This window comes from Canis aureus, chromosome 29 (genome assembly GCF_053574225.1).
Source record: "Canis aureus isolate CA01 chromosome 29, VMU_Caureus_v.1.0, whole genome shotgun sequence".
In the NCBI taxonomy this organism is placed as follows: Eukaryota; Metazoa; Chordata; class Mammalia; order Carnivora; family Canidae; genus Canis; species Canis aureus.
Window position 1 is genome coordinate 14823690 of NC_135639.1, and position 26809 is coordinate 14850498.

The following is a 26809-nucleotide window of genomic DNA, read 5'->3' on the forward strand; positions in this document are numbered from 1 at the left end:
GGGGAAATGTTCCTATTTTCAGGAAATAGATACTGAAGTATTGGAAGGATTTCAGGTGGCAATTTACTCTCAAATGATGGAAGACATAAAGTTCTGACGTGTAGATTTTATATGAATTTTTATTGTTCTTTTTTTTAAAATGCATAATGTGCCACAGGGCCTGAGCTTTCTTGCACATCAATTGTGCAAGGAGAGGAGAATGAACTCTACTCTCAAATGCAAGTGGCCCACCTTCTTCAGGACTGCCTCATAAACTGTACATACTTGAGTAGTTGGTTAACATTGGCTCTAAGCCAGTTTTATCATGAATCTCATGATTTTTTTGTCTTTCATGAATAAAGCTTTTTTTCCTAAATAGCTTTACTGAGATATAATTCATATACCATAAAATCTCCTCTTTTAAAATGCATGAAAAAAAATGCATGTGCATAATTCAGTGGTTGTTAACATATTCAAAGTTGTGCATCCATCATTACAGTCTAAATTTAGGACATTTTTACCTTGTCCCTCCCAAATCTGATGCCTCCCAAGTCATTCCTCATTTTCACCATTGCTAATTTAATTTTTAAAACTTATTTCACTTTCTACTGGTGCAGGATATAGTGGCACATAGTAGGTAGTCAATAAATATTTGACAAATGAATGGCCAACAAATGATTGATAATACATCTATTTATGATTGGCAGCTTTATAGCTATTTGCCGCTTGCTATTTTTCATACTTAATTTAAAAAAGTGGTCCTCAAGTATCTTGTACTAAAATAAATTAAGCTTTCAGCTTCTTCAAAGTTATTTTATAAAATCCATGGTAGTAGTATCTTTATTGTGGTCTAACAGAATATAGATAATGAGATATTATTATATCAATGTATTTTGGAAAGTGCTGAGTTCACTTTAACATAGATACAAGTAATCAGCATAGTTAGACTTATATGACCTTTGCCAAATTGGCAACCTACCATCAATTTCTAAGATGATAGACTAAATAAAATTCTTCAAGTGCAAGATAACTTTACTAGACAATTGAGCTAGGGACAAGCATATAAAAGAAGATATTTCCTTCAACATAAACTTATGACAAAAAAAAGTGATGAGTACAGATTATCCATAACTACAGAATTAGATTTTTTATAAACTACATTTTATTTTCATTGAAGACTCACCAAGACCTTCTTTTCATGAAAAATTCAATGCAGACCCTTGAAAATGGTCAAATTATTATTTTGTAGTAATGGTGAAAAAATGTTTAAGTTTCTACTTTAAAGTACCTCCTTAAATTTTTTTGTACTTATATGGATACAATCATTTATAATTGCATTCTTACAAAAACTACTTATTTGTAAATGTTTGACAGTAATAAATCTCTCAAAGAACAGGATTAATCTGCTACAGAAAATAGATGCTATCTCCAGAAAGAATAATTTTTATATAAAGTAAATTTCTCAAACTGAAAAAAAGTTCAATTATATTTTTTGAAGTAGAGTTCTGTGCGTGTGTGTGTGCGTGTGTGTTAGCCTATTTAAACTTCAATTTATTAAGCAGAGGGTATAAATATCTCAATCATCACTTAAAAATCTGCTTCTTGAATAAAGAAAGAAATGCAAAAATTCTAAAGCTAATAAAGAAGAAAATTAAATGAAAACATTATATTTTTTTCTTACAGAGTTTTCCATATATCTCCTTTACCAAAGGAGCTCCTAGATTATGTATGGATAATCTATTGCTCCACAACTTTTGTTTCCAGTAAAATGCAGCCAAGGAGACAGAAGGCAGAACACTGATAATATCAATGCCTCAAGGGAAGTAAATTTAGATATTATACTGTTAAACTTACTGCATACTGCTTTGGATAGGTAAAATGGCAATATTCTCAATGGAAGATTTAGATGCTACACCTAATTTATGTTGATAGTTTAGTGATTGCAGAATCTAAGAATTCATTTCAGGGGCCAGTGACACAGTGATTGCTGCTATTGTAGAACTCAGATTATGGATGAATGGTACATCTAATTCTAACAACATTAAAAGAAAGTGAGCACTGTTCTCTAGACTCTATAGTATACAAAAGAAAGGTGGACATTGTTCAACTGAAAACTCTATGAAGAGAATAATGGATAACTTCAACCAGATGAAAAGGAAGGACACTTGCAAATAGGCAGAGGTCCCAATGATGATAAAGTTTCATTTGCATCACCTCTGATTACACATTTTGATTGTATATGAAATGATTGGGCACATTATCAAAACAAAATGAGATCATCTGTGAAGCAGTATGCTTGCTAGAATCCTTGGGATCAATCAAAATGGAAATTGTGGCTTGTGCATGCCATAAGCCTAAGCAGAGCAAAGTCATTCTGAGGATTGGGCCAGAGAACAAAGAGAGTTTGGCTATCAAGGCAAGCCTGAGCTTTCCTGCTATTGGAATGGATAACATATCAGAAACTATAGCCATTTAAGTTTGTTTCAGGCATGAAAGAAATGAAGGAAATTATGTGTTATGTGACCAATATCTAGCATTTGCAATCTGAGGGGTGAGTTATTTTCAGTAGAATTACATTACTTTGGTCAGTTGATTCTGACTTAAGTCAAAAACAAAGATTGTCCTGTTAAGGGAATTGGGAAAGAACGCGAAAATCTAGCAAGGGTAAATATCAGAGGTTGAAATGAACGCTAAACTAGGGAATAAAATCTGGGAGGGAGTGGTTGTTTGGGGTGATATATGTAAAGCCAAGAAAACTGGTGAAGAAAGAGGCAAGTTGGTTGGGCTAAGGATGGGCCTGGGGTGCTCAGGAACAGGTCTAGAGACTCATCTGTACAAAGAATGCCAAGTATCTTAATCTATTGGTTTAACTATAATTAATAAGTAAATGATATATTATTAGTACTGTGTACATACATAGATGATATAATAAAGAAATGTAAGGGAATGATTATCAAAAAAAAGTTGGGACAGTGGCTACTTCCAGGGACAACATTTGGGAGCTTCTTATTTCTTAACCTGGGGGGGTAGATACACAAGTGTTTTTTTTTATCCAGGGTTTTTTTTATCCAAGTGTTTTCTGTAAACTTACATATATATTTTACACTCTCCTGTATGAATGATACCTTTCACAAATGAAATGAGAAAAAGCACATGGAAGATGAGGATGAGTGTTACAGAGAAAGATAAGGCAGAGAGGGGAGGCGACTAGGAGTGTGTGAGCATAAAGAAGGGGAACATAGAATTTTACATAGGTGGACTTGGCAAGACCTCACTGAAAAGGTGATGTTTGAGGAAAACTTGAAGCAGGTGAACGAGCACACTACGGGGATCTCTGGTGGTACGGAAAGATTTCCAGGAAGAGGCCACAGGACTTGAAAAGGCCCTGAGACAGGAACATGTCACAATATATTTCCCTGAAATTACCATGGTTGCTAGTAATCATCCGACAGATTCTTAGCGTTCATTGATGTCTTTGATTCTTTTGGGTTGCTTCATGTAAATCACCCAGAAACTGTTTGGTTGGGCAATGGCCAGACTTAAAGAAAATGTGTCCACCTGAAAACCCTCGAACACTCCTTCCTTTTAAAACTAATGAAATTTCTACATGAAGTATGAAATATAGCCGAGGTGAGAAGCAGAGTAAAAAAAATAGGTGTCTTTCATTTTTTTTCCCATGGAAAGCTTATTAAAATAAAGTAGGAGGAGAAAGAGAATATAGCTAGAAGTGTAAATGAAATGTTACCTTAAGCACAGAATCTCTAAATACATTTTCAGGTTAGGTTTCTCTGACAGTAACATAGTCCATTAATAAAAAGTCAAGTTATAAGTTTTTACAGTTAACTGGGGTAAAATATTTCATTTTCCCTCCCTCTTTCCACCCTGGAGCCAATCTGAAATAATGTACCTCTGGTTGAATACACATTTAATTGAGCTACTGTTTTGCCACTGTTTAGGAACAGTTAACAAGACTGTCTTACAATATATTTTAAGCAAGGTCTGCTTATTCTTTATTTGTTGTGTAATTAATGCCTCTAATCCCTCTTCTGTATTATCCTTCAATCAGTTAATTTGTAAAATGACCTCCTGGTTATGTATTTATTTTGGATATTCTTTTCCAGGTGTTAATCCTCCATTGTGCTCCAGTGTTTAAATTGCTCAACCATTATGGCAAATTTGCTTTTGTTTTGACTTTTACTTCAAGGTAAGTGTTTTCTACAGTCCTAGACCCTTTGCCCTGTGCACAAGGCAGGAGGTCCTGAATGAAGTAAACCATTGGCACTGGCAAGAGGAATGCTGGAAAAATAGAGGGTAGGGCAAAGAACTTTAAAAAGAGGGGGAAAAAAGACAAAAGCATTTTTTTTTCCCCATTTAAATAGCGAATTCTTCTGGCACACTTGTTCTATTTTTGGAAACTCTGACCTTCACCTTCTCAGCTCTTCCAGGCCAGGATCTAGGCACCACCCCCAGGCTCAAGGCCTTCTGTTCTCCCAGGGGTGGTGCTGGGGGTTATGGGTGGAGCTCCAGTAGAGCGCTGTGCTTACCCTAACCTCTGAGCACTCTCTTATTTGTGCTAGGTACTCCCATTGTGCAATGTCAGGAGAGACAGTGATTCAGGCCTTTTCCTTTTTTCTTGACACCAGATTTTATATTTTCAGGTATATTTAGAGCACCAACTTTCTCAAGTTTTCTTCTCTTTTTAAAAATTTATTTACTAATTTTTTTTGAAATTTAAATTCAATTTGCCAACATAGTATAACCCCTAGTGCTCATCCCATCACATGCCCTCCTTAGTGCCTGTCATCCAGTTATCCCAGCCCCCAGCCCCCTCCCCTTCATCAACCCTTTGTTTCCCAGAGTCAGGAGTCTCTCATGGTTGGTCTTCCTCTCTGACTTTCCCCCCACTCAGTTTCCCTCCTTTCCATTATGGTCCCTTGCACTATTTCTTTTTTTTTTTTTTTCCCTTGCACTATTTCTTATATTCCATATATGAGTGAAACCACATGATAATTGTTTAAGTTTTATTTTTTTGTGACCTGAGAACTAAGTTTTTGACTTCACAGTCAGAGACAACCAATTTCCCTTGTTACCCTTTCTGGTTTGCATGGGATCAGTTTATGATTGTGTGAGGAAGAACAAAGAGCACAATCAGAAGCTTAATGGGGCAGAAAACCTGTGGGGATTTCAAAATACAACTTGCCAACCACAGGAAGCTTTCTGCTCAGGGAGAATTTGCTGAAGCCTTTGACTGAAGTTCTGTAAAGAAAAGAGCTGGTCAGGTACAGTAGGAAAAACAACCAAAACCAAAATGATGTTCCTCACAGGACCTTTTATATTACAACATGTGGGAAGGAGATGCTGTTAATACAACAGCATCAAAACTCACTACTCTAGATTGATTTCACAATATATTAGTTCCAGAAACCAAGGAACTTAGATTACAGCATTCCTGATGTGCATAGAAGTTTAGGTGCAAGTGTTTTTTTTTTTTTTTTTTTCTTTGACAAATTATTACTGGCAATAGGAAAACAGCCCCAAAGGCAGCCCTTTGCCAGAGGTGGAAAGACTCTTGGCAGCCCCTTGGAAAAGGTGGCTTATAGATCCAGGAAGGCCTAGTTCCTGGTTTGTTTTACTGCTTCTCATTAAGATATTGCCAGATGTAGTAGGTCTCCTATCACTTTCCAGAGACTGGTTTTCTGCCCAGTAGACACTGGTACCATCTTGGTGGGTACAATTTTCATTCTTGTAATTAGTTGTGGGCACTACTAATTGCTTTTCTAATTACCTGCCTGAGAATGCCAATTATCTCCTTGCCCCCACATAAGCATATGCAATTGGCTAATTAGACCTTCAAGTAGGCAACTAGAAATATAATTAGCCATTTGAGAGAACAATTAGTTGTACTATCAATTTTGCACCCATAAAGGAAGGAAGGTTGGGTTTAATTTGTAATTTATAATATGAAATGAAAACTGAACAGAATTTGAGGCTTTATGAAGGAATATGAATGTTTACAGAAAGGGGAAATCTGAATTATACTATTTAGGTGGGGAAAGATGTGACTCTTTTTAAGAGACATCACTGAAATAGTTTCCCAGTTTAAGAACCAATTCTATAGGGAAGTTTGAAGTTAATTTTGGCAACTAGATTAGGTATTACACCTAAATTCAAAGGTAAAATGCTTTACTCAAAATTCAGTATCAACTTAGAGGATGAACTTACTCCATAGAACTACTATGAAACATAATTACTATAAATAAATCGAGTAAGTAATCCTGTTTTTGATGGAGCATGGTGTATCTCATATCTCCCAAGGGAAAATGTTATATACCTGTATTAGTTTCTTGAGGTGGCTATAAGAAATTCCCCAAATTTGATGGCTTAACACAACAAAACTTATTCTCTCACAGTAATGGAGACCAGAAGTCCAAAATCGATTTTTCCTGAGCTAAAATCAAAATGTGGGCAAGGCTAGAGACTTTGTGGGAGAATATACTCCCTGCCTCTTTCAGCTTCTGGCATCCCTTGGTTTCTGTCTCCCGTTCTCCAATTTTTGCCTTTGTGGTCACATTGCCTTTTCCTCTTCTGGTGTCAAATCTCCCTCTCTTTTCTATTTAGACACTATCACATTCAGAGTCCACAAGGATAACCCTGGATAATTTTCCATCCCAATACCCTTAACCTAATCATGTGTGAAAGGCTGTTTTCCCAAATAAGAGCACATTCACGGGCTTTTGGAATTAGGATGTAAATATTTGGGGGTGGTGGGTAGCGGAATGGTTTTAGCCTACAACAATACCCCTATGAAACAGGTGATTGGAACACATTTTCAACATGAACTTCAAGAAACAACATCCCAGTTTATAACCAGTATGAGACAGAATGTCTAAATATTATATCCTTAGTACATAGATTGCTATGAAGATAAGACAAGTAAAATCTAACAAATGTGTTGGTGAAAGAAGGGGCTTTCCTAAAACAAAAAGAAGGGTATTGTTAAATAGATTTCAAATGGTAAAACAGACATATATTTTCTAAGATCCAAATAAGAATAGCATTCTTGGAATTAGCTGTATCATGTGAAAATAATTAAAGCTACAAGCATCAGTCTTAGTAGCCTGAATGGGCAAAGCTCACTATATATTGATACTGTAAATCTCTACTCTCAAGAGCTTAGCAAGTACAATGAATTTATATAGTCTTAGATATCATTCTTTTCTTAAAGAATGACCTTCAATTACAAACAAGGTACAAGACTATTGAATACAAAGATACTTTTAAAATCACTAGCAGCTTACACATCGACTTTGCCATTGATTGATATGTTAAAGTAACAAATCCCAGGCTGGGTAACCATGGCAGACCATGTATTAAATATCAATTCACAGAATCAGTTAAAGAACCCTTGATATTTTCAACTTCAACAAGTAATTATGAACAAAAACAAAGACTATTATTTAACCACAGCAAGTAGCAGACATATTAATCCAATGAATTAAAAATGTTTCACTGTTTCTGACCTCACCTTGGCAAAATTCCCATCTCCGGATAAACATAACATTCAGATTTCTCAAGATATCGCATCAGTGCATCTGTCAGTTTAAAGGTTTAACATTTAAGAAACACAGTTTGAAAAGAAACAGGGGATTAGGATGCAGACAGTAGGTCAGATGAATAAACTGTCACCATAGCAACTTAATATTAGCATGGTCAACCGGAAGAGAGCTGAAGGAGAATCAGGAATCTATAAGAACCTGTAATGAGATGAATAGTGTCCCTCCAAAATTCATGTCCACCAAGAACCTCAGAATCTGACCTTATTTGGGAAGAGGGTCTTTGCAGATGCAATTACTTAAAATGAGTTCGTATTAGATTAGGGGGGGTTCTAAATCCAATGAATGGTGTCCTTAAAGGCCATATGAAGACACACAGGGAAGAAAGAAATTCATGTGATGACAAAGTCAGAGATGGGATTGATAAAGCTACAAATCAAGAACTTGTGACGACTACTGGAGCCACCAGAAGCTAGGAGAGTAGCAAGGACGGATTTTTCTCTAGAGCCTTGACAGACTGGTCCTGCTGGCATCTTGATTCTGGACTTCTGGCTCCCAGGACTGTGATAAAGAGAAATTAAATTTCTTTTGTTTTAAACAATCCAGTCTATGGTAATTTGTTATGGCAGCCCTAGGAAACTGATACAGATTTTGGTAAGAGGAAGGGAAGTGCCTCTATAACATACACCTAAACTCTGCAAGTGATTTTGGTATTGGGTAATGGATAGAAGCTGGGAGAATTTTGAGGCACTTGAGAGAAAAAGACTAGATTTCCTTGAAAAGACTGTTGGTAGAAATATGGATACTAAACGTGATTCTCATAGAGCTCAAAGGAAGTGAGGTGAGCTGGAGAGGAAACTTCTATTGTCTTGGAGAATAACATATATTGTCATTAAGAATGTTTTTTTATAAATCTGAACATTAACAGTGTTTCTGGTGAGGTCTCAGATAAAAATATGGAAAATAAGCAATGGAATAAGGCAAAGTGTGGAAGGTATGCTTGTTTTCTTCATGGTGCTCATAGTAAAGTATGAGAAGAAAGAGGTAAGTTAGGGCAAAAACTGTGATAAACAAAAAGGAACCAGAACTGTGTAGAGAGCACAAATGTTGTAGCTAGACCACATTTTGTTGAAGAAACTAGATATCTGATTCCTGGATCCAGTCAACCAATCTTAGCAGAGATGGGATTAATGGGGTTATCAAGGAAAGATGTGTGGAGACCCTCTTGTGTGATGGGGCAAACTCTCCATATTGTACAGGAGACCAATAAGATTTTTGAGAAATTTATACCAACAGAAGCACTGCCACAGCTTGGATGGAAAGATATGGAGTTGGAAGGAAATGAAGAATGACTCTGAGGGCAGAGCCACAGATGCAGAAGCTAGAAGGGGCCACCACGGGTCCCAATGATAGAGCAGTGAGCCAACAAGGATTATTCTCAGGCCTTGAAATCTAATACAACTTGCTTTGCTGGGTTTCAGATTTGTTTGGACCAATGATCCATTTATTCCTTCCATTTTCTTCCTTTCAGAATGGGAATATCTTTCTTATGCCTGTCCCACGATTGTATTCTGGAATTAGATAAGTTGTTTTAGTTCTTCACAGATAGATAGGAATTTTGCTCTAAGATGGATTGTATCCAACTATACCTGACTTACATGTTGATATTTGAAACTTTCAAGTTGATATTTAGATGAAAATCTGGATTTAAAATTAATACTGGAATGTGTTAAGACTTTTGGGGATGTTAAGATGGGGCAAATATATTTTTCACATAGGATAATATGAATTTTGGGGGACACAGGGCAACTGTACTCGGTTGAATAGTGTCCCCCCAAATGTATGTCCTCCCAAACCCTCAGAATGTGATGCTTCTTGGAAAGAGGGTCTATATAGATATAATTAGTTAAGATACAGAGATATACTGGATTAAGACATGGACCTTATTAAATCTAGCGATTGGTATCTTTGTCAGAAGGCCCTGTGAAGACCATGGCTGAAATTGGAGTGATGCAGCTATAAGCAAAGAACACCAAAGATTCCTGGCAACTACCAGAAGCTAGGAAGAAGGTATGAAAAGGTTTCTCTTTCAGAACCTCCAGAAGGAACCAATTCTTCCAGCTTCCAAGCTGGCCGATAATAAATTCTGTTGTTTTGATTCACTCAGTCTGTGGTAATTTGTCATTAGGAACTAATCCAGAACCTATCTTGCAACTGACACATATCTTACTCATTTGTCAGTCCTGAGTTTAGGACATCTCCTGTAAGAAGTCTTGTCCTATTCTACTTCTCCATGCTCCCTGGGCATACCTTTATCACAGGACTTATCACACTGTGTTGACATTAGCTCTTTATATGATATTTCCTCCACAGTGGTCTATGGATATGAAGGCAGGGCTCAAGTCTTTTCCTATTTGTATCCCCAACATCTAGGACTAAGCCTGGCATAAATAAAAAATCTTAACAATTCTAGTAGCTAATAGGACGTGTGTGCTTATACAGTCCCCTGTAAGTTCCACACCAATGCATAAAGTGTACTTTTCTGATTTTATAGGAAAGGAAACTAAGGTTCAGGGAAGTTAATCTCTTGCTTTAGCTCACAAAGCAAATAAGTGACAAAGCTAAGTCTTCAATGCAGTTCTGACTCTAAATCACTTTATACTTCTCTCTTGATACTATCTGACCTAAGGAATTCCTGCTTACCACCTGTCAGTAATTCACTTACAAGAACTAGAGGAAGAATAATTGCTCTATGAACTGAAATAAAACTGTATTTGAATGTTAAAACCCAAAGTAACCCAAAGGTTTTGTTACTATATTACATGTGTAGGTTCTCTGCAATGTATACATATTTTAATATTTATTGTTATAGTTAATTTTCACAACAAACTTAGGAATTATTGTCCTATTTCAAACACGTGGAGGTTAAAGACCATCCTACTAAAAGAAGAAAGGGTCAACCAGGAAATTAGAGAAGAATTAAAAAGATCCATGGAAACTAATGAGAATGAAGATACAACTGTTCAAAATCTTTGGGATACAGCAAAAGCAGTCCTGAAGGGGAAATACATTGCAATACAAGTATCCATCCAAAATCTGGAAAGAACACAAATATGAAAGCTAACCTTGCACCTAAAGGAGCTGGAGAAGGAACAGCAAATGAAACCTTCACCCAGCAGAAGAAGACAGCTTATAAAGACTTGAGCAGAACTCAATGAAATAGAGACCAGAAGAACAGATATGGAACAGATCAACAAAACCAGGAGTTAGTTCTTTGAAAGAATTAATAAGATAAAAAAAATTAGCCAGCCTTATTAAAAACAAAAAAAGAAAAGACTCAAATTAATAAAATCATGAATGAGAAAGGGGCAATCACAACCAATACCAAGGAAATACAAACGATTTTAAAAACTTATTATGAACAGCTATACGCCAATAAATTAGGCAATCTAGAAGAAATGGACACATTTTTGGAAAACCACAAACTACCAAAACTGGAACAGGAAGAAACAGAAAACCTGAACAGGCCGATAACCAGGGAGGAAATTGAAGCAGTCATCAGAAACCTCCCAAGACACAAAAGTCCAGGGCCAGATGGCTTCCCAGGGGGATTCTATCAAACATTTAAAGAAGAAACCATACCTATTCTACTAAAGCTGTTTGGAAAGATTGAAAGAGATGGAATACTTCCAAACTTGTTCTATGAGGCCAGCATCACCTTTAATTCCAAAACCAGACAAAGATCCCACCAAAAAGGAGAATTATAGACCAATATCCCTGATGAACACAGATGCAAAAATTCTCACCAATATCCTAGCCAATAGGATCCAACAGTACATTAAGAAGATTATTCACCATGACCAAATGGGATTTGCAAGGCAGGTTCAACACTCGTAAAGCAATCAATCTGATTGATCATATCAACAAGAGAAAAACTAAGAACCATATGATCCTCTCAAAAGATGCAGAGAAAGCATTTGACAAAATACAGCATCCATTTCTGATCAAAACTCTTCAGAGTGTAGGGATAGAGGGAACATTCCTCAGCATTTTAAAAGCCATCTATGAAAAGCCCACAGCAAATATCATTCTCAATGGTGAGACGCTGGGAGCCTTTCCCCTAAGATCAGGAACACGACAGGGATGTCCACTCTCACCACTGCTATTCAACATAGTACTAGAAGTCCTAGCCTCAGCAATCAGGCAACAAAAAGAAATAAAAGGCATTCAAATTGGGAAAGAAGAAGTCAAACACTCCCTCTTCGCAGATGACATGATACTCTACATAGAAAACCCAAAAGACTCCACCCCAAGATTGCTAGAACTCATACAGCAATTTGGCAGTGTGGCAGGATACAAAATCAATGCCCAGAAATCAGTGGCATTTCTATACACTAACAATGAGACTGAAGAAAGAGAAATTAAGGAGTCAATCCCACTTACATTTGCACTGAGAAGTATAAGATACCTAGGAATAAACCTAACCAAAGAGGTAAATGATCTATACCCTAAAAACTACAGAACACTTCTGAAAAAAATTGAGGAAGACACAAAGAGATGGAAAAATATTCCAAGCTCATGGATTAGAAGAATTAATATTGTGAAAATGTCAATGCTACCCAGGACAATTTACACATTTAATGCAATCGCTATCAAAATACCATGGACTTTCTTCAGAGAGTTGGAACAAATCATCTTAAGATTTGTGTGGAATCAGAAAAGACCCCGAATAGCCAGGGGAATTTTAAAAAAGAAAACCAGGGCTGGGGACAGCACAATGCCAGATTTCAGGTTGTACTACAAAGCTGTGGTCATCAAGACAGTGTGGTACTGGCACAAAAACAGACACATAGATCAATGGAACAGAATAGAGAATCTAGAAGTGGACTCTCAACTTTATGGTCAACTAACATTCAACAAAGCAGGAAAGACTATCCACTGGAAAAAACACAGTCTCTTTAATAATGGCGCTGGGAAAATTGGACAGCCACATGCAGAAGAATGAAACTAGGCCATTCTCTTACACCATACACAAAGATAAACTCAAAATGGATGAAAGATCTAAATGTGAGACAAGATTCCATCCAAATCCTAGAGGAGAACACAGGCAACACCCTTTCTGAACTTGGCCACAGCAACTTCTTGCAAGATACATCCATGAAGGCAAGAGAAACAAAAGCAAAAATGAATTATTGGGACTTCATCAAGATAAAAAGCTTCTGCACAGCAAAAGAAACAGTCAACAAAACTAAAAGATACCCTACAGAATGGGAGAAGATATTTGAAAATGACCTATCATATAAAGAGCTAGTATCCAAGATCTATAAAGAACTTATTAAACTCAACACCAAAGAAACAAACAATCCAATCATGAAATGGGCAAAATACATGAACAGAAATTTCAGAGGAAGATATAGACATGGCAAACAAGCACATGAGAAAATGCTCCGCATCACTGGCCATCAGGGAAATACAAATCAAAACCACAATGAGATACCACCTCACACCAGTGAGAATGGGGAAAATTAACAAGACAGGAAACAACAAATGTTGGAGAGGATGCGGAGAAAAGAGAACCCTCTTACACTGTTGGTGGGAATGTCAACTGGTGCAGCCACTCTGGAAAACTGTGTGGAGGTTCCTCAAAGAGTTAAAAATAGACCTGCCCTACGACCCAGCAATTGCACTGTTGGGGATTTACCCCAAAGATACAGATGCAATGAAACGCCAGGACACCTGCACCCTGATGTTTATAGCAGCAATGGCCACAATAGCCAAGCTGTGGAAGGAGCCTCGGTGTCCATCGAAAGATGAAGGGATAAAGAAGATGTGGTTTATGTACACAATGGAATACTCCTCAGCCATTAGAAACGACTAATACCCACCATTTGCTTCGACGTGGATGGAACTGGAGGGTATTATGCTGGGTGAAATAAGTCAATTGGAAAAGGATAAACATCATATGGTCTCATTCATTTGGGGAATATAGAAATTAGTGAAAGGGAAAGGAGAGAAAATGAGTGAAAATATCAGTGAGGGTGACAAAACATGAGAGACTCCTAACTCTGGGAAATGAACAAAGGGTAGTGGAAAGGGAGGCGGGCGGGGGTTGGGGTGACTGGGTGACGGGCACTGAGCGGGGCACTTGGGATGAGCACTGGGTGTTATGCTAAATGTTGGCAAACTGAACTCCAATAAAAAAAATTTAAAAAGGAATTATTGTCCTAGTTTTTGAAATAAGGCTGCTGAGGTGAATAGAGGTTAAATAATATGTTCATGGTTATTAAGTTAGTGAGTCTAAGGAACTTGAACCTCTACCTCTGTCTCTAAATCTTAACTCTTTTTATTAGATCACAAGTGAACTCCATATCCTTATCAGTCTAATTTAGAACTTTAAATACATTTATCTTTGTCTTTATTACATGCCATACACGCACACTTAAACATGTGTTTGTGTGTGTGTGTGTGTGTTAGTCTGTGCATGTGTGTGTATTAAGTATCGAACTGGCAATGGGAATCCAGAGCCTCTAATTTTCCATCCTATTCATTAGCTATTGACAGCGGCTAACAATTTGCTATCACCTCCACAGAACCATGACTTTTACTTTTTACTTTTAGGATAAATATGAATCCATGCTGAACAATACCAAGCAGATCACCAAGCACTTTTTGTATCCTCAAATGTAGTATCTAAGACTTGGAGACTTTTATTTATTTATTTATTTATAAAAGGACAAATCATGTGTACTGATTAATAAAACTACCCCCAACAAATATACCCCCAATTAACATGCCAAGCACTCTCCAGGACTTACCACTATCCTGTCAATTTTAACTAATGTTTCACAAAAATATTTGCCCCAAGAGCAATCTCCTGGAAATTCTTCATAGAGTTATAGTCATATTTTTGTGACTACTCTTATGTTAAAAGTCACCATTTAAGAATATTTTGTTGCCAAAGGTTATTGTTTACTTATAGATTGAAAATATGAAGACCAGAGAGGCAAAATGATTTTACTGAAGGCCTATAGAGTGACCCATGGAATCAGAACTAAGGCTCTCGATTTCAACTTCACAGCCCTTTGCTCTTTTCCAAGCACTGAAGGGCCATTCTACAGAGTGAGCACAGTCATTTTATAATTGGTCTTCCACAGCCATGTAAGTGGAATCAGATGCTGTCAGATGACCTCAACAAATAACAGAATAGTAAAATTTGATATATCAACATTTCTTTTCACTATTATTCTTTGAACTGGAATAATAATCAATATTAGGGGTAAAATAATGTCAAATGAACCTAAAGGAGTAGTAATTTCCCCTGGTTTCTTCCTTTGATCCAAAATTTAATATGGGTGCTTTGAAAACATCCTTTGATGCATCAGTTGAAATTCTCTAAGAAGTCTGGTTAAATAAACCATAAAGTTGAGACATTGCATGTAGGCTCTATGGTATATATCTTCCTTATATACCACTTTGTATGTGTTAAATCAGTATGAGGGCACTTAGACACTTGTAGCCCTTCCATTTTCAGAAACAAAGTTTAACTCTTTCTTTAGCCCTTTTCGGGGTTTATGAATGATTGTTTGGCACAAATATCTCAAGTTATCTAAATTTTTCCATGGATCCATGAAGTTGCCATTTAAAGCAGGAAGGCATCAGAACAAAAAAAAAAATGTTGTGGATAAAGAGTTGCTATCAACTGACCATAAGTACCCAACCTAGATTTGAACCAGTGGATGATGACTTACCTTTTTTTTTTTTTTTTTTTTGAGGGGAAGAAGTTGTCACTAAAATGTAACATACAGGTAGATAACTACATAAACTCTTAAATGTATCCCATGATTAATTTTCATGACATAAACATACTTGTGTGACGATTAAGCATATTAATAAAAACAAAACATTCCAGCTTCTCAGAATCTTGTCTTATTCCCTCTTCCAGTCATTTCCTTCTACACTCACAAGGGTAGCCATTATGCTGACTCGTACTGTCATAGATTAGCTTTGCCTGTTATTGAACTTTATAGAAGTGTGATACTCTTTTAGTGCCTGGCTTCTTTTGCTCAATAGTATACTTGTAAGTCTCATTCATATGGTTGCATCTAGTTGTGACTTGCTCTCTCTGGTATTCCATTATGCAAATATACCAAAATTTATCTATTCTAACATTTTTGTGTGTGAGAGAGTTCCACAAAACACTTAGTAAGTTTCAATTATACAGTACAGTGTTATCAACTATAATCACCATGTTCTACATTAGATCCTCAGAACTTATTCATCTTCTAGATGAAAGCTAGGACTCTGCTATCAATTTCTCCCTATTTCCCTCACCCCCTAGCCCTTGGCAACCACTTTTTTTTTTTTTTACTGTTTCTGTGAGTTTTATTTTATTTTATTTTGCTTTTTCGATTCCACACATAATTGATACTATGCAGTATGGTCTTTCTCTTTTTGACTTAGCATAATGACTTCAAGGTTCATCAATGCTGTCTGAAATGGCAGGATTTCCTTTCTTTCTCATTGCTGAAAAATATTCCATTCACACACACACACATATATATATATATACATGCATATATATATGTATTTTTTACATCTTCTTTATACATTCATTCATTGAAGGACATGTGATTATTTCCATATCTTGGCTAATGCTGCATTGAACTGGGAAGGTAAGAGATAGTGGTAGTGCTACATATATCTTTTCAAGTTAATGCTTTCTTTTCCTTTGGATCCAGAATTGGGATTACTGGATCATATGGTAGTTCTATTTGTAATTTTTTGGGAAACCTCCATACTGTTTTCCAAAGTGGCTGCACCAGTTTACATTCCTACCAACAGTAAATACACAAAGATTCCCTTTTGTCCACATCCTTGCCAAGATTTATCTCTTCTCTTTTTGTCAATAGCCACTCTAACAATAGTGCAGTAATGTCTCATTGTGGTTTTGAATTGCATTTCCCTGAGGATTAGTGATGCTGAGAATCCTTTCATGTATCTGTTAGGCATTTATATGTCTTCTTTGGAAAGATGTTTATTCAGTTCCTCTTTCCAACTTTTAATCAGATAGGGATTCTTTGGGGGGAAGGAGAGGTTATTTTGATGTTTAGTTGTGTGAGTTATTTATATACATTTAATATAAATTCTTTATATATATTAATTACGTATAAAACCCCACTTATCAGACATGTGATTTGCAAACATTTTCTCCCACTCCATAGGCTGTCTTTTCATTTTGTTGATGGTTTCCCTCACTGTGCAGAAACTTTTTAGTTTGATGTAGTCCCACTTAGTTTATTTTTGCTTTTTTGCTTTGCTTTGGTGTAATAGAAAACAAAACAAAACAAAAACAAAAAAACATTGCCAAGACTAATGTTAAGGAGCTTATCCCCTATGTTTTCTTCTAGAAGTTTTATGGCTTCAAGTCTTATATTCAGTTTTTGGTCTACTTTGAATTGATTTTATGTAGGGTGTAAGATAGGGGTCCAATTCCATTCTTTTGCATCTGGCTGTCCAGTTTTCCCAATATCATTTGTCGAAAAGACTAATCTTTATAATTTATATACCATTTATTATTACATTGAAAGAATAAAATACTTAGGAATAAATTTAACTAAGGAGGGGAATGATCTGCACACTGAAAACAATAAGATATTGACATTGAAGATGACACAAACAAATGGAAAGATATTCCATGTTCATGGATTAGAAGAATTAATATTGTTAAAATGTCCATACTACCCAAAGTAATCTACAGATGGATTGCAATTTCTACGCAAATACCAATGTCATTTCTCACAGAAATAGAAAAAAAAAAAACCCAAACTTTAAATTTGTATAGACTCACAAAGATCTTACTTAAGTAGCAAAACAATCTTGATAAAGAACAAAGCTTGAGGCACCACACTTCCTGACTTCAAACTATATTTTAAAGCTACAGTAATTAAAACAGCATAATATCGGCATAAAAACAGACACAACAGACACACATTGGAATGGAATGGAGAGCCCAGAAATAAACGCATGCATATATGGTCAATATATGACAAAAAAGTCAAGATGATCTACTTAAATCTTGATGGGCATTTGGCTAACATGAATAGTACTGCAATGAACAATCTTATACACGTGTTTTTGATGAACATGTATATTTATTTCTGTTGGGGTTGTATCTGAGAAGGGAATTGCTTGTTTATAGGTATATATATATTTAAAATATATGACCCATTTTTCCAAATGGTTGTATCAAGGTACACTCCCAAAAGCAATTTATGAGAGTTATGGTTGCTTTCATATCCTAGCCAAGTTTGGTGACGCCTTTTTTTAATTTTAGCCATTTGCGTGGATATGTAATGATGTTGCACTATGATCTTAATTTGCATTTTCCCAATGACTAATGAAGTCTAGCACCTTTACGTGACTTTATTAGCCATTTGGATATCCTCTTATGAAGAGCCTGCTCAAATGTTTTGCTCTTTATCTTACTGAGTTGATCGCATCTTATTGATTGGGAGTTCTTTATATGAAGAATGAACTTCTTCATATGAGTTGTGTATTTTTTAAATATGTATTTGTAGGAAATATCTTGTCCCATTGCATGGTTATATTTTCACTCTCAACATGAAAGAGGTTCTTAATATTGTTTAATATACCAAATTTTCCATTATGGCTACTATTTTTATGGCATATTTAAGAAATCATGAAATATCCCCAAGTTGTAAAGCTATTCTGCTTTTCTTTAAAAACTTTGTTTTATATTTTTACATTGTAGACTTGCAGTCCATCCGATTTTGATTTTTCTGAGATGAGAATCCCAATAATTATTTTTCTTATATGGATATACAATTGATCATCATGATTTATTGAAAAGACCATTCTTTTTCTACTGCAATGCAAAGTCACCTTTGTCATGTATTATACTACACTATCCATTGGTCTCTGTCTACCTTGCATCAATTCCACAGCTTTATAATACGTCTTGATATCTGGTAGCATACAGATTTCTTCTTTGGATATTCCTTGCCTTTTGATTTCCACAAATATTTTAGAATCACTCTGTCAATTTCTACATAAAAAAAATGTCTCTAAGATTTTTATTGGAAATACACAGAATCTATTTTCAGTTTGTGGAGAAATGGCATGATTGTAATACCACATTTTCTGATTCTTGAATATAGTATATCATTCCGTTGACTATGATATCTTTGATTCTCTCAATAATGTTATAGTTTGGGATGCCTGGGTGGCTCAGAGGTTGAACATCTGCCTTCAGCTCAGGGTATGATCCCACCAGAGATCGTGTCCCACATCAGGTTCCCTGAGAGAAGTCTGCTTCTCCCTCTGTCTGTGTCTCTGTCTCTCTCTTTGTGTCTCTCATGAATAAATAAAATATTAAAAAAATAATGTTATAGTTTTCAGTGTAGAGGCCTTACATACTTCTTGTGTTATATTTATTCCTAGGTATTTAATAGTTTTGATGTTATTGTAAATGGTAAAATTTTTATACTTCATATTGTATTGATTGTTATCTCAATTTCATTCTAAAATCATAAAGAATCAGACTTTAAATGTCCCTTATAGGCCAAGGGAAAATAGCTAGTAAGTGATAGCAACATATTTTGGGCACATGTTCTAAAGACAGAGCCTTGAGTGGACAAAATACATCCTCCGGAAGTTAGTGAGATCTTTGTTTTCTATGTTCCCAGCCTCAGGCTCTCGTTGCCTTATGGTCATTTTGCACTTAAGACTTTTCTTCTTCCAATTCTTATACAAGCTACCAGGGTAAAAACAAATAACAAACAAGTTCTGAACATTTCATTCCTCAGCTGATAATCCCTTAGTAGCTCCCTGTTACCAACAGAATAAAGTTCAAAATTGAGCTTTGTATTCAAGGCCTTGGTGGTCTCCCTCTCTTTCAAATACCCTTCTCTCCATACAGTTTCCAGAAAGAACCACAGACTCTATTTCATGTATATGCTTTACTTCTGTGACTTAGTCCACTCTGATTCTTTTCCTTACTCTTTCACCTCATCTCTGTCTAGATTCTACTCATTCCTCTTCAAAGACCATCTCACTGTTAACCTCCCACATCAGTATCTCCCTTATGTCAACTGCAAGAAAACTCTTCTCTGAGTATGCCTAGCATTTTATCTGGTCTCTTTTATGGTGTTTGATACTTCATACTTTGTATATCACAGATTTTTTTTCTTAGCTTTTATTATAGACTGTAAGCTTCAACTAGCCTGGCATACACTTGGCATTTAATAGATAATTCTGCTTACTTATTGTTACTCATAAACTCCTTGGAGTTAGGGCCTCAGCAACATCCCAATTCTTTACATTTATTCTTTAAATAAATACCTCTTGAAATGAAGGAAGTATATAATATTCAGTTACTAATCTTGTGATTGTTGTTAAATATTCTCTTTTTGTTCTTTCCTCCTGTTCATAATTCCCAAGGAAAGGCCGGCCCTGAACAATGCTATCTATTCAATTGCATTTTGCTTCCCATCAAAACCACATGTTCTCAATAAGTTTCTTTCATGTTCTAAAGGGTTTAAATAGGCATAGAATCCCCAAAACTTTCGTTTTAAGGCCATTATGAATTTTCTCTTTTTTGAACTCTCAGAACATATTATTTATATTATTCATTTGGTTCTTAATCATATATTTCTTTGTTACATGTCTTATATTTTTAACTCATGCATTGTTTTTTTTCCCCCCAAGGGCTGGATATTTCTTCCTAACCACAATGAAATTCTTTTGTGGATGAGGGCCTTGTGTTAAGCTCTGTTTTCCCTCCCAACATCTAACACAGGGCTATTTTTTTTTTTTTAATGAATTGTTTTGTTGAAAGTATGTTGGCTAGAACTTTATACTAAATACCTCCCTTTTTCTTATTAGTAGAGTTAAATTTAAATTTGGTAAAATTAAAGTTGAAATACATCAAATGCCATGCAATTCTTGTCAATTAATTTTCCTTAATCTTATAGGATTATAAGACTGAATTTAGAATTATAGAAAATATATTAGTTACTCAGCAAGAACTTTACATAACATTAAAGTCACAATTCCTATACTGAAATTGATCTTTTGATTTTAGAAAGATTTTTTTAAAATATTTATTTATTTATGAGAGAAGAGAGAGAGAGAAGCAGGCTCCATGAAGGGAGCCTGATGTGGGACTTGATCCCGGGACTCCAGGATTATGCCCTGAGCCAAAGGCAGACGCTCAATCACCGAGACATCCAGGTGTCCCAAGAATTTAGGAAGACTTTTAAAGGAAATTAAGATACATAAATTATTTTATTATTCAGTTAATAGTGGATATGAAAACTAGTAACAATTGAAAAAAATTAATATCTTCTGCTCTTTGAATGTTTATTGATTCCAGATACTTGGCATATATTTAATTCTTACATATACAGTAGATGGTAAGTATTATTATACTCCTGTTATAGATGATAAAATGAGAGCTTAGTGATAGAATTAACATGGCCAGGGTCACACAGACACTATGTGTGAAAATAGGGATTCTACTCTTGGTCTGACTATAAACCCTGTGTTCAAATTGGTAGGTTGACTGTTTTTCCAACCAAAAAAAGGACTGTTCCCCTTTTCTACTGATAAGTGCTTTTCCCAATAACAAGTCATTATGAAAATATTCACACATGCAGAAAAGTTAGAGGAATTGTATAGTAACCATCATACACTTGCATTCTAATTCTACAAATCTTAACATTTTGCTATATTTGCTTTATCACAGCTTTATCAAATGGATCTATCCATTTGTCCATTTATCAGTCCATTTCTTTTAAAACATTTCAAAATAAATTGTGGACATCAACAGATTTCATTGCTAAAACTTTCAGTACATATTATTAACCAATGTTCATGCTTAATTGTTTTGAGGAGAGTTTTAATATAATCAGGTGGAATTTTTCTTAATCACATAGACTTTCAAAACTTCCTTAGAAACATTTTTCTTCATGTAGCAATTCAAATCTTCAAACTTTCAGAGTTCCTTGGTGGATCAATCAGCTAAGCGGCTGCCTTTGGCTCAGGTCATGATTCTAGGGTCCTAGGATTAAGCCCTGGGTTCATGATTCCAGGGTCCTGGGATTAAGCCCTGGGTTCAGAGTCTGCTCAGCAGGGAGTCTGCTTCTCCCTCTGCCCCTCCCTCCTGCTTGTGTTCTCTCTCTTATTCAAATAAATAAATAAAATCATTAAAAAAAAAAGAAAAAGAAATGGCCTCACTTTAAAAACAAACAAAAACCCAAATCTTCAAACTTTCTCTACCATCTTTCAAAAATATGTATCTGTTTCATAGGGAATGTGATGTGAAAGTGATGGTTTTCACATTTCTTTAAATGAGGCAAGCATTCCACTACCTATGTCAGTTTTAAGCTGGTAGGTCAAGTCTGAAAATGATAGCCTCTTTATGCTGTCTCTGGCTAGTTCCTTTGATATACATATATATTAAAAAAAATGTCAATGATGTCTAATGTTTCCTGTGGCAGTTATAATTCAAGATCCTGAATAATAGAACAATTTATGTGTTCTAAAGTTTTCTTATCACTCTGACAATATGCACAAATGCACATTACCCCTTGTACACACTCCACACTACTGTGATAACTTATTTGCTTAATGATATTTGCTAATGAAGTCATATTTAAGCTGTTAGCTCTTTAAGGTCTTCTGAGAGTGGTCTTAGAGTTTTGTGGTGGTACTGATATAAACAAGAGATTCACATATTCATAAAGCTCCTCCTCAGTGCTGATTCGTACCAGGACCTGAGTTTTCGGTAGTCTCTGTCAAACTGTGAATTATGGAAGTAGCTGTGAAAAACTGGTATTTTTCTAAAATGCTGTTGTTGGTTTTATTCATTAGGATTCCTAGGTAAGTGACTTGTTTCAGGGTTCCTGCTCTGACACTAATGCCTGCTGGGATAGGGCATTTCCCTGTTATGTTCACTTAAGATTACAGTGGGAATCAGTGTAATCTTACACAGTGGGAAAATCCTTACTTTTTTTTATAAGATGGGCCACAGAAGACAATCCTACCAGTATTGACTGAGTGGCTCAGATTAGAATGTTCTGAGTCTTATTCATTCACTATCTCCAGCCTTCCTCTTTTATACTCTTGCCATTTCGGCAAAAGTTACAGGAAACAAAAATGTGTCATTTAGAGTATTAGTTCTCCATAATTAGAGACTCTAACAGTGGTTAGAGACTCAACAGACCTGATAGGAGTGCTTATTAAACTAAAGAATTCAGAGCCCTATTGAGATTAGCTAATTCACAGTGTCAGAGGGGACTAGGTTTGAGAATCTTCCTTTTAACAAGCATTTCCCTGGTGAATCTGAAACAACTGTAATTTGAGAACCACTGATTAGAACAGGTTTCTCCTAGAGAGAAAAATCTTACAGGTAAACTATAGTTACAATGTAATAAAAATACAGACAACGGAATGACTTGTAGGTCAAATCTTACTTGAATAAAATCCAGAGGATAACTAAGCTGTTTGGAAATGTTTAAATTTTGTTCTTAATAAAATTTCCAATTTGTAAAAAGTGACCTTAACACTTTGGAGTAAATTTTCTTTCCATATCTATAAGTGCTCTGATCTCAATAGGAGAAACACACCACATTTTCAAACCTACTTAATTCTTATAAAATTCCTAGAGAGTTGTTTTGGTTGCATAGTTATAAGGGATTTTTTGTTTCGTTTCGTTTTGCTTTTCTTTTTCTGGTAGGTACCTGAGAGGTTTCTGGCAAAAGTGATCACGAGATGCAAAGGACTAGAGTCCTGCAAACAGTCATTTCTATTTGATGGTAAAAGTAAAAGGAGTAATGTAATCCTTTCTTATCTGTAATGTAAACAGCAGCTAGTCTGGTCCCTTCATTAAGAGTGAATATTTAATCAATGGGTAAATTCAACTACTTTGTTCAACATACCACTAGGCTCCCAGGAGGATTTCCCAGAAATATAAGATTTGTTAATGGCCTTTCAGAATATCACAGGCTTTTGAGAGAGGTGTGATGTGGATAGAAAGAAACATAAAACAAAGAAGTCCATATGTTCCACCAGTCGTACATAGAAGTATGGGAGATGGAGAAAGGAATACCAGCTGCTATGATTAAGAATGGTTTCACAAAAGTTTGAACTTGGTCTTTAGAAGTAAGTAAGACTTTCCGTAGAATAAGAAAAAGAAAAGGTTGAGAATTTAATCTGATCATGCTGCAGAGGTGCATCCAGGTTAAATACGGTTAAGGGGAGAGGTTTGGTCTGGAATCACAAGGTTGAAAAGTGTAAATGGTACTTGATTTCAGATGCAATGGCAGACTAAGGAATTTGAATTTTTTTAAAAAGGATTTTATTTATTTATTTATGAGAGACAGAGAGATAGAGCGAGAGAGAGAGAGAGAGAGGCAGAGATACAGGCAGAGGGAGAAGCAGGCTCCATGCAGGGAGCCTGACGTGGGACTCAATCCGGGGTCTCCAGGATCACACCCTGGGCTGAAGGCAGGCGCTAAACCGCTGAGCCACCAGGGCTGCCCAGGAGTTTGAATTTTATAGGAGGTTCTGATGAACCCGGTTCAGATTAAGGTAATGATTGAATGTGAGTGGGGGATGGGTGAAATAGGTGATGCGGACTAAGGAGGGCACTTGTGATGAACACCAGGTGATGTGTGGAAGTGTTGAATCATTATATTGTATACTGGAAACTAATATTACTACACTGTATGTTAACTAACTGATACTTAAATAAAAACTTTAAAAAAAAAGAGAAAAGGAAAGGAAAGCTGTTTTCAGTTCCTCAAAGAACTGGGTTGCAAACCAAATAACATTATAGTTGATGTACTCATTGACTACATCTTCTTAGAAAATAAAAAGATAATGATTGAATGGTATGACAAATGGTTTTGTATCTTTAGGAATATGTAGCTGAAAAAAACACTTCTACTTAGAGAAGTTGTTCTAATTAAAAAGCAACAACAATAATGACACAATATACCCTACTTATTCTAACTATCCATTGGCACACTCCAATAATTATGGATTTAGCACTGTTCTTGATGTGGGCAAGACCTGTTCTGAATACTCAGTATACATGCATGTGCATTAAGCTTACCATCACCAAACATTCTAAGGACTAAGGATGACACATTTCTCTTGCCTTTGTGAAAGGGATATTATCCTGTTTCCCAATGTAAAGAGATATTGGGGGAAATGTCTAAAGAAAAAAATGTAAGAAAGCCAAGGACATACTCTGTCTCCTTCAATCCTCTATTCTTTCCTACTTTGGCTCTTTACTTCCCAAGCATTCTTATGATACAGTTAGTATCCTGCTGCAAATGCAGGAGCCAATCCCAGAACTCCTTGATTCAATGGAATCTTTAAATTGGGCAGCTTATTTCTTGGAGGGGGTAGCTTATTTCTGAAGATCTCTTCCAAGATGACTCACTCATATGCTAGCAAGGTAGTGCTGACATTTAGCTGTCAGCTCAGCATGAACTGTCAGCAGAGGCTTTAGGTTCTTTTCAACATGGTCTTCTCCATACACTGAGATGTATAAGCTACTTAATAGCGTGGCAGCTTGGTTTCAAGAGTGAATATTCTGAGACACAGAATATGGAATCTTCCAGCCTCTTAAAGCATAAACCCTAGAACTAGAAAGCTTCACTTGCCCTGTATTCTATTGGTTCAACCCAGATTCAAGGAGAGGAAACTAGACCACCCCCTTCTTGACAAAAGGAATGTTAAAAAATTCAGACATTTTTAATTTATCAAAAAGGTAAGATTACTTAGCAACTGTATATTATTATGAAAGCTTCCTTATTCTTTACCAGTTCATATTCCTACAAGGAAGGACAAATGGTACTTGTGCAGTAATATATAACATCTAGGTACAGACACATCATATTAGGATTAATATAGGCCTTATATAATTGGAAGCAAAGATCTACTTTGAAGTAAGTCTTCATATCTGATTTTGGTGCTGAACTTACTTTCTAAAAAACTTACTATTTACTCTTTAACTATCTCATTTATTTTAAAGATGTGTTATCTTGCATTCATGATTAAGCTTGGTAACTAACTGGACTAATTGGCTATGCCATCAAGAAAGCATAAAGCCTATTAACACTGTTTAAATGTTACCTCTAGCACACTAAAGTTCCTTTAATAAGAGTATTTGACTTTTCTGTAGATTTACTTTCTCTTCTCTCCTAAACACTTTGCCTCAAACAAATTATTGTACTGATTGTTCCAGATTTCTTATATATTTTGAAGTCTACATGCTACATTTGTCTTTTTAAGTTCAAACATCATAACTTTCCATATTTTGTTACAGAGCCTTGGCTGCATGTTTATTCTGTTATATTGGATTATAACTGGAAGCCCATAAAATCTTTAAAAGCTTCATTTTAGAAGAATAATCCAACACTATAAAATGATACTTAGTGGGCAAACAGTTTCTGATTGAAGAGAAAATACTGTCAGTTCTGTTTCCTCAAGTCAAAGTAATCTATTGATAGTGGAAGACTTTGCATATAATACATAAAATAAAAAAGAGTACTATTTTATATAGTGTTTTCTTTAAAAAAGATAAAAGAATCACACTATTTTTAAAAACTCAGTCAAGTATTACAAAGATGATTCAACATTTTTTAACCAAACTATTCACATTCAAGGAGAGGTACATTGAAAACTATGGTTGTATATTTTAGAAGAGAAAATTTAGAGACAAATATTTTAGAAGTATATACTTAGAATTGCATTAGACATAATGTACTTACTCTATATTACTAAAAAAGAATTTTAACGGTCAACTATGATCAAAAACAAGATTTACAATTATTTTCTAAATTATAACATTAAAAATTAACAGCAGATTATTCAAAACCTCAATGTTATTCATTTCTCAGCTAATGTCTTATGACTATTATTCAACATCATAAAAATGCCATTATTTCATTTAATTTTTTCGATGCCTGTGGGATGGGACTGGGAGAAAAAAAAGAAAGCCTCATATCAAAAGAATGACCTCATTTACTCTAAACACAATTGAGTAGAAGATTAAAAAGTCAGAAGAGTTATTGGTAACACTTGATCTTAAAAAATAAAATAAGAAAAAAAATTCCTGGGGCATTCTGTCAGTGGTGGGATTAACGTAAACTAATTACTGTGATGTGTCAACAAAAGAAGAGACCATTTAATAGAGGAATCAAAAAGTATCCTACTGTTGGGAATATGTTAGAAAGGAAAGGAAT

General features: G+C 35.5%; 1 protein-coding gene and 1 long non-coding RNA gene across 3 annotated transcripts in view; one reads left to right on the forward strand and one right to left on the reverse strand.

Annotated features, from left to right (window-relative positions):
- ATRNL1 (attractin like 1) overlaps positions 1–26809 on the reverse strand; it is a 786052-nt gene that overhangs the window by 159183 nt on the left and 600060 nt on the right. The gene's annotated exons all lie outside the window — the stretch shown is intronic.
- The window catches only part of LOC144301069 (uncharacterized), a 72762-nt gene continuing 71168 nt past the window's right edge, over positions 25216–26809 (forward strand). For both annotated transcript variants that reach the window (XR_013367801.1, XR_013367800.1), the window contains exon 1: positions 25216–25332. This is a non-coding gene — a long non-coding RNA (uncharacterized LOC144301069). The remainder of the gene's footprint in view (positions 25333–26809) is intronic.